This window comes from Monodelphis domestica, chromosome 5 (assembly GCF_027887165.1).
Source record: "Monodelphis domestica isolate mMonDom1 chromosome 5, mMonDom1.pri, whole genome shotgun sequence".
NCBI classification, from domain to species: Eukaryota; Metazoa; Chordata; class Mammalia; order Didelphimorphia; family Didelphidae; genus Monodelphis; species Monodelphis domestica.
The window spans coordinates 11,133,763-11,144,052 of NC_077231.1; positions in this window are offsets into that span (position 1 = coordinate 11,133,763).

Consider the following 10,290-nt stretch of genomic DNA (forward strand, 5'->3'; position numbering starts at 1 on the left):
CCCTCTTCCTTTCAACTTGTCTCAGCCTGTTGACAACAGCACCAGGTCCATAGCTGGCTCAGGGAGGGAGGCAGGACCTTTTTCAGAGGCAGGACCAAGGTAGGCCATCCCACTGAGTGACCTAATGAGCCATGCATTCATGGGACACTCAGGGACCTCAGGAAGAAACATGGACCCAGGGGAGACTTGCAGCTCTAGAAATGAGTTTGCCTGGGGGCATCATCACCATAAGGGCCTGTTTAAAAAAAAGAGGGAATAGAGTAAAGCAACATCATATGGAACAGTACAGGGTAGGGAACAAGGAAGCCTAGCCTTGACAATTGGCTCTGCCTCTACATGTCATGAGACATGGAACCAATCTCTTCAGCTCTCTGACTCTATCCTCCCACTTGTAAAATGCCAGGATTGCCTTTTTCTCCCTAGAGAAGCAGTGGCCCACAGGCATGTAAAGTTAAATCTGATATCACTTGGGTATTACATTATTTTGTTTAACTATTGTTGGGTATTGATGGGAGTTGTTTTTGTTTTCCTACTGATAAGGAAGGCACTAGAGGGATAGAGGATTTATTGGAAAGGGGTTGTGTTATAGACATAAAATATTTCTAGAATTAAAAAATTAACATCATAAAGGGATTGGATCTGGAGATCTCTATGTTCAATTCTAATTCTAATATTTCCTGTTCTCAGGATTCCCTCAACTCTAATATTTTTTGTCTTAAGGAATGCTCCAGATCTTACATTCATTGTTCTAAGATTTCTTCCAAGTTTGACATTCTACATTCTAAGATCTGGCCCAATTTTGTCTTTGCATGTTCTAAGGGCTCTCCCAATACTAATATTTCCTATTCTGAAGACATTCCCAAATCTGGCAGTCTATACTCAGTGTTCTAAGTCACCTCTCAGCTCTGCCATTGTTGTGTTCTATGTACCACTCATTACCTGATTTTCCTCTTTCAGTTTTTGGTTCCCCTTTCAATTGGCCCATTTCTTCTCACATTGTTTTCAATTCTCTTCCCCACTTTCCCTCTGCATCTCTTAATTGATTTTTGAAGTCTTTTTTTAGCTCTTCCAGAATTTGTGTCCAATCCATATTTTTCTTTTGGACTTTATACATGTTTTCTTTGCTTGTCTGTACCTTGCTCTTTGTCTCCATAAAAATTCTTTAGAGTTGCATGCTTTTTTTTGTTGTATACTCATTTTTCCTACCTTATTATAGGCAGGCTCTGTTTTCTGGGAGGTTGGGGTACCTTCTTAAGCTTCAGTCCTTCCTTGATGCTATTCTTAGCTTATTTTCTGGGTTTTTACATGTTTCAGTTCCTTGAAGATGATGTGATGGCCTAAGGGCTGAGAGCTCTGAGAGCCTCCTCCCCCTGCTGATTCAGTTAACCCTTGAGATCCTGATAGCTCAGATCTCCTTCATGCACAAGTGTCTTTGTGCACACTCATCTATCACAGATGAAAACACACAAAGACAATCATCATCCTCGGTTACTGAGAGACTACTACTATCCCCAGACCTATTGTCATGTCCTAGAACAGTGATAGTGAACCTTCTAGAGACCAGGTGCCCAAACTGCAACCCTCACATCAGCATGTGAGCCCCTACCACCACCTTACCCCAGATAGAGGAGGGAAGAAGCACTCCCATTGGACTTCTGGGCAAAGGTGCAGGTGATGTGAGAAATTTACTCAGGTATGTGTGGAGAGGGGGAAGAAAGCAGTCCCCTCCAGCACGCATGCCATAGGTATGCCAACATAGTCCTAGGACATTGCTTTTCTCCCAAGATTTTTTCTCTTCCCTTATCTTGAGGCCTTTCCTCCCTCTTCAACTGAATGACTTTTTTCTCCTCATTATCAAACTTCATAGAATCTCAGTAGTCATCTGGGTTCAGTGATATCTATAGGAAAATCTCCATATTCACACACACACACACACACACACACACACACACACACACACACACTGTTTCAGGGCTTTACTGGATCTGGGATTTCTTATGAACATAGATACTTCATATACTTAAGTAGACTACAGCCCATTCACCCTTTTCCATCCAAGATAACTCTTCTCAATGTCTCCCAACATTAACCACCCTAAGAAAGTCTACCCAATCTTCTATTCCCCTCTTCTAGGTATTTTCCTATAATTGTAGGACAACTAGAGCACTAATTCACAGCACCTGATAAAGCCCACATCATTTTCCCATCCTTCATCCCCTGGATTTTTCCAATACTTCTTTTGCATAAATAATTCTATGTACAATATATATTATATGAATTATATATCATGCAAATATAATTCATACATAATGCATAACACAAATAATAATCCTGACATTCTACTATTCTCTATTACCCCATATTCCATATGTCTCTCTATTGCTCTTGAATTGCCCATAATTTTGACTCTGTAAACAATGGTGTTCTATGACATGCAATCATAGGACATCACCAAAAGAACATTGATGTTTAAAAAGTAGATCTGTTTCAGAGAGTAGCTTAGAATCATAAAAATGCCATGCTATTCCTCAAATGTAATACATTCTATTATTATAACTATTTTATCATATTATTATTACATTATATTATTATATTCTGGACATAGGATTAATGTCTATCTAAGATGTCCATACTGATGGACTAGCTCAATTGGCTGTCCAGCCATCTAAATGCCATAGGCATTATGAGCAATAAACATTTATCATTCATTGATTTGGTTTTTTTCCCAAGGGAATTGATAGGCCAAATTTTTTTGAGTTGTCATAGATATCATATAGGAGTTATAGCAGGGCTAAAAACAGTCAATATAATATCTTCTGGAAACAGGAGCAGTTGGAGGACTTTGCCATCTATGATGGAAGAACCCCATTTCATTTCAATGAACATTTAGTGAACATTTTTCATGAGAGCAGTGTGGTAAGCACAATATAGTTTCCTGATTTGTTTCTCATTTGATGTTAATAATCAGAAGTTCATCAAAGATTTCCTATGATTGCATCAATCAAGAACTCTTGAATGATCTAAATACATGGCTAGAAGATATTTTCACACATGGGTAAGAGGAAGAGAATGAACAGGATATGGATAGTACAAACACTATATTTGTCTTCATTTGAATCCAAGTGCCCTGTTACTGGGAAGAGTTAAGAGTAAACTTGAAAGGTATTTTTGTTATTGGATTCTCATCAGCCATCTCAGGGGATCTCATTCATAGTCATATGACAGAACAGCAACTTGGTTTCTCCATTGGGATAATTTAAAACGGAAGAAAAATAAACAAAAAAATAAATAACGCCAATGGTTTTATCCAGCAGCCATAAACTATGATAAATATGTGCTGAGGTGCTACCTATTGCCTCGACACATATGAATGGCTGCTTAAACATGCCTTTCATCATCTCTGGCAGTGATGTTTTTATTAAAAATGCAACTCAGCACCCCTTGATTATTTTGTTCTTATTTCTTGGCTTTAATCTGTCTTGTCTTACATCTATATCTTTCCTCTGTCCTCCAGCACCTATTTCCTCTCTAATGAAAGCAAATGAGATCTTAGGCTACATCAAGAGAGGCATGAGGTCTGGAATGAAGGAATAGTCCCGCTGCATACTCCCTTGAATAAACCACATATGGAGCTCTGTGGGGTTTTTTAGGGGGTGGCATTTTAGAAAGGAAATTGAAAAGCTAAAGAGCATCCCCCAGTAGATGTATAGAGTGGTGGAGGGCCTCAAAAACAAGCCATGTGCTGGTCATTTGAAGGAATTGGATTTGTTTACCCTAGCAAAGATGTGAGAACTGTCAGTATTTGTGGAGCTGGAAAATGGAAAGGAGATCCTGCTTATTCTGCATGGCCCTAGAAGACAGAATACAAAGTGGAAGGAAGTTGCAGAGAGGAAGATTTTGCGTGATATAAGGAAAATAATTCCTAACAATCAGAGCTATTCAAAAGTGGAATGGGCTGACCTTAAAGATAGAGGGTTTCCTTTACATAAAGGGCTTCAAGTTCTTGCTGTATGTCAGCCCTAGTGGGAACATCAGCAGGAGGCGCCTTGGTCAAATTCAGGTTGGAGAAAGTCTCAGAGACTCATGAATTCTAGAATGTCTTTTAGACATAGAAGTAGGCAACAAGGTCGCCCAATGGATTAAATGGTAGGCCTGGACTCAGGAATATTTGAGTTCAACTACAGATGCAGCCACTTACTAGTTATATGACTTTGACCCAGTAAGTCATTTAACCTCAGTTTGCCTTAGTTTCCTCACTTATAAAATATAAAAGTAGCAACTATCCTTTGCAGGGGTCTTTAACTATCCTTAGCAAGGTGCTATGCTTGCACATAGCAAGCACTATGTAAATGCTTTCCCCCATTCCCTTCTTTTAATTCATACAGGGAAGCCCCCTGTTCCATGCCTTAGTCAATGTGTCTGTAGCAGAAAATATCCAAACGTCATCCTCTGGTAGCTAACCAGGCCACGGGCCTCTTCTCCCAGACCCAGACTTCTCTGTAGAAGACAAGCACAGAATTCATCCACTTCTGGATCTGCTCTTTCTTTCTATCTCACTAGGACTTTACCAGGCTTGCCCTCCACCTTCCCTCATCTTCAAAAACCCAGGACCATCCCCTTGAAAAAAGAGGTATTTAGTGAAATACCATTCTCTTTTTAATGCAAGAAAAAGTAGTTCCTGGAGGAATTCCACGTGAACTGGAATGACCTCCAGGAATTGATGCAGAGTGAGAGGAGCAGAACCAGGAGAACATTGTACACAGAGACTGATACACTGTGGTACAATTGAATGCAATGGACTTCTCTATGAATACCAATGCAATGATCCAGGACAATTCTGAAGGACTTATGAGAAAGATACTCTCCACATTCAGAGGAAGATCTGTGAGAGTAGAAACACAAAGGAAAACAACTGCTTTATCACATGGGTCAATGAGGATATGATTGGAGTTATACACCCTAAATGATCACCCTAGTGCAAATATCAGTAATATGGAAATAGGTCTTGACCAATGACACATGTAAAAACCAGTGGAACTGTGCGTCAGCTATGGGAGGAGGTTGAGGGGAGGGGAGGAAAAGAACATGATTTTTCTAATCCTGGAAAAATACTCTAAATTAATTAATTAAATAAAGTTTAAAAAAGATTTTTTAAAAGAAAAAGTAGTTCCCCAAATCTCTATGCTGTAGGATTCCAATCCATCTTTTAATGAGCATTAATTAGGTATTGCTCTGTGCCAGGTATTATGTTGAAGGCTGGGGACAGAAAGACAACAGCAAAGCAGCCCTTGCCATCAAGGATCATTGTTAGTGGGTAAACAATATGGACGGGCATAAAAGTATACAAAAAAATGTTCAAAACCAATATAATGTCATTGTTGTTTGGGAAGAAAGACCCTAAAAGTTGTAGGAATAATGAAAGACCCCTGTAGGAGATGGTACTTTAGCTGATCTTTGAAAGAAAATTGGGATTCTAAGAATGTCTTAATCTGATTCTGGGGAAAACCTAATTATCCCCATTGGTATGGTAGAAAGAACTCTGGATGTTGAGTGAAAGCACCTGAGTTTTAGTCCTGACTCTTTTGACTTCTTCCTCATGGGACCTTGGGCAAGTCACTTTCTCTCTCTCTGCCTCAATTTCTTCCCCTATAAAATTAATAGGTTGGATCTGTTGACCTCTAAGGTTCCTTCCAGCTCTGCTTTGAATCTATGATCCCATTACTAGATGGTCCCCAAATTCTCTTCTAGCTCTGAAAACCATGATCCTCCTCCTATCCAGAGCACCTAATGGTTCTTCCCACATTCCATTCCTTTTTCTACTTGGGAAGTCCTTTATTCCCCATTCGGTTAATGAATGTAGGAGGCAAACAGGGTGATGCCCAACTCCATTAGGTGGATATTTCTTTGAATGGTTTGCACTAAACTCTGAAAATGCAAATCAGGGTCATGAACGATAAACAAATTCCATGGATCATTCTTGCACATCCCTGGCAAAGCTAGAGGCAGTCTCAGTGCTCTACTTCTTCATGAATTCCCTTGTCTCCAGCCATCTAGGCCTATTTGGGATTCCTTATCTGGGCCTTCCAAATTCATTGTCTTAATTGATGGGTTTTTTATGACTTTAGGCTGTAATTACCAACATTCTCCATTATCACTAGGCTTATTAAAGGGAGAATTTCCCTAGGCTTGCAAATATAGAGCTTAATTTATGTTGAATCTTCTCCCCAAACACCTGCTGAGTGGGTTTGTGATATTTAGGAAGAGGGGGAGATGGATAAGAATTGCCATATGATGGAGGCTTTATTGAAAAAATTGACTTTTTGTGCAGGAATTTTCCAGCACATAAAAGGTGAAAAGGTAGAGGAAGGAAGGTTTCTGGGTAGACAGCAAGAAAAGGGAGAAGGGAGCTTTTATGTGGAGGAAGGAATTATTTTTGGCATGTGAGAAAATCACAGGATCATAATTTGGGGGCTAGTGATATTCTTAAAAGGCTATCTAACCCAATACCCTCATTTAACAGGTAAGGAAACTAAGGCTCAGAAGTTTTCATTTACCCAAAACCACATAGGAAGTAGAGTAGCTGGGCTAGAATGCAAATCGAAGTCCTCTCACCTCCAATTCAGTGATCCTACCACAGTAGGATCCATGCCTAAATTCTTGCCTTGGAGTACAAAAACTTTGGTTTGAGGCTCACTCTACCCAATAACAGCCAGTTGATCTGGACAAAACAGAGAACCATAGAATGTTATAATGGCATGGAAACTCCATAGTCATCAAATCAATCAATTGACTGAGAAGCCTGTCTGCAATGATGCTTGGAAATATAGCTTCACCCAGTACTTGAAGACCTCAGTTGATAAGAAACTCACAACTTGTTGTCCACACTCAAGACAGTCTACTCCACTTTTGACTAGGAAAAATACTGCTTCCATCCATCCAAAATCTGCTTCTCTCTGAAAATTTTCTCCCATTGCACCAAATTCAGCCTTTCAAACCCAAGTAGAACAAGCTTTTCTATCTTCCATGTATCACTTCTTTAGTTTGAGATATAAGGTTAACAATAGGGGAGATAGAAGAAGTTTCACTTTAGTTATACTTGAAAGGATGGGGGACCAGGAGCAACTAGGTAACACAGTGAATATACCACCAGGCCTAGAGACAGAGGTCCTGGGTTCAAATTTAACTTTAGTGCACTATATCACACCAATCTTTTCTTTTCCAGGCTAAGTATCCCCAGTTCCTTCAATCAATTCTCATAATTTGTGTTCTCTGGCATCATCTTCAATTTAGCTACCCTCTTCTAAGTGCTCCCCATTTTTTCAATATATTTAAATGTAGCACCAAAAATTAATAAATCTGATAAGATGTTTGCCCAAGGCAGAGCACAGAAAGACTACCAACTCTATCATCTCACTTCTTAGAACCTCAGTCTCCTCATCTGTAAAATGTACATAATGGCATTTTGCACTCAACACCTCAAAGGGTTGTTGTGATGTACCCATAAGATTACTTGTTGAATAAAGGCACATAGAAATGTAAGATGAAGGTCTAATTGTCCTCCTTACTATCGCTTTCAAATATTTAGGTTCCATTCTCTAAAACCTCAGTTTCCATTCAAAATACATTTGCAGTCTGCCATCCACAAGCCTATCTAAATCTTTAAGAGTCATGATTATTTTTAGCCTATACCAACTTAGGCACTTATTCCATTGGTTACTTTTTGTAGGATGAGGTGCCATTACATACCTCTATTCATTTTTCCATTTGGTCTGTCTCTTGAGCTCAAGTATTCTTACTCTCTATAACCCTAAGTCAATGACAATGCTCCTTGGTTGAATAGGGAAACAACTGTGGGCTCAGTAAGCTTATCCCTTTAGTTATGTAGCAATAATTTAGCATACTCCAAGAATGTGAAGAGTTAAATTTTGGGTGTAGGAGTTTGAGCAAAAGCCAGTGAGCAGTTTATTAAACACAAAACATTTGGTTTATTATTAGGAAATATGGATTAGAAATAGAAAGGAGGAAATTAAAAGTAATCATAATAGATTATAACTATACCCCAGATCCCAATCCTAACTAAATTTCTCTAAAAAAAAAAAAACTAAATCTATCTGCTTCAAAGGGCAATATCTTCTGCTAGGTCAAAGCCCTCACCTACTCTCCTACTCTTACTATCTAATGATATAACCATTATCTATCTACCTTATCTACCCAAGTTATTAATAATCAATAAGGCTATTGAGGCCTTAATTCCATTCTCTATCTCCAACCACAGAGAGTGCTAGCAGCAAACCTCTCCTCAAGAGACCCAGAGACCAAAAAAACCTCTTTCCAACCGCCATCTGTAACTAACTCTCAGTCATACCCTTCTAATTGTCACTAACTGACAAACGGCATAGCAGAGGGTCTCTCACTGAAAAATATGATTGTTCCTTTTCCTCTTAAATATAAAAATGAAAACTCTCTTAACAGAATATAGGATTAAAAGAAAGGGTACAGGTTCTCCCTAAATGTCACAATGAGAGATGAAAATATGACTTCTGAATTGGAGGAAACACAGTAGAGAAGAGAACATTTCACTGCTACACTGAAGAGAAAGACTTCAATGTCACAGAGATGGGGACCAGCTCAGGATATGGACAGCACAGAGTCCCTCCTAGTCTTTGAGATGAAGCCAGAGCAAACCAGAGAATCACTAACTGAGAGCCGTCACTTCTGATTTTTCTGATATCTGACCTCTGGCCATTTTGGAAGTAAAAAGGAGAATATAGGACTCTCCCAAAGATCTGTCCTTTCTTCCTCCTTGTCTCCAGTTAGAAGGTTTTATAGAATCACAGGCCCATCATAAGCCATCTAATCCAGGCTGAGCAATTCCCTATGCGGTCATCAAGCTTGAAGATGGAGGAGGAGGAGGAGGAATGTGCTGTCTCCAGAGTCATTGAGAACTCTACTCAGTAGGAAGTTTTTCCTTACCTATAATCTAGCTCTAAACAATTTTCACCTGTCCCTCCTTGTCTGGCTTTGGGACCAACCGGAACAAGCCTTTGGAATCTGAGGACAGAATTTTACATTTCTCTTTGTTAAATTTCTTCATTAAATTCAGCCTTTGTTTCTAATCTCCTGGGATATTTTTGGATTTCAACACTGTCATGCAACATATTATCTCATATAAATATTTTTTCAACAAGGCTATCTTTACTTCACATTCATTGATGAGAACGTTAGACAGTCCACAACAAGGATAAATGCTAAAGTACTCAACTAAAGAAGTTTCTAAAACAATTGACATCAATCTATCACTATATTTTGTTTCCACTTATTCAAACCATTCTGAGTTTATTTAACTAAACCATAATAATGTCCACATACTCCACAGTGAGAAACTGTAACCCAAAATATTACATAGCACCTATATTAGAGAGATATAAAATAGTATGAGATTTAAGGTTAACAATAGGGGTGATGGAAGAAGTTTCACTTTATTTATATTTGAAAGGATGGGGGACCAAGGGCAGCTAGTTAGCACAGTGTATAGAGCAGCAAAGCCTAGAGATAGGAGGTTCTGAGTTCAAATTTCGCTTCAGACACTTCCTAGCTGTGTGACCCTGAACAAATCACTTAACCCCCATTGCTTAGCCCTTGCCACTTTTCTGCCTTGGAACCAATACCCAGTATTGATTCTAAGACTAAAGTTAAGGGTTTAAGAAAAAGAAAGAATGGGGACATGGGATAAATGAAACAAATTAGGTAAATCAGGCCAAAAAGCAATTAAACAGAGTAGTATTTGGTAGATCCCAAGACAGCAATTACTAAGAAAACTGGAAAGCAGTCTGGCAGAGATTAGGTTTAGACCAATATCTTGTAGCACATGGCATGATAAGTTCTAGTTGGTTCATGAAGTAAATGCAAAAGATCAATAATAAATTAGAAGAGAGAGGAAGATTAGAAATGCAAAACTAGGACGGCAAAATGAGTTCTGTATTTTAAAATCTGACCAAGGTGTGGATATCTGCTTTGCTTGTCTATATTCATTTGCTATAAGGGAAGGTTTCTATTTGGTGTGGGAGAAGTCGTGGTGTTAGCGATGCAAAAAGAGAGAGAAGAAAAGGGCACAAGTGAATCATTTAAAAGTACTCAGAAGAGAGTAAAAGAAAGTTCATAAAAAGATATACATGCAGGGACATTTTGTTGCTCTCATGTCTAGACTTAATATCCACTTAAAAAGTAAATTCTGCATAACAGAAGTTCATAGTTTCATAAATAATATTCCTTTTTCTGTTCATCTTTGCA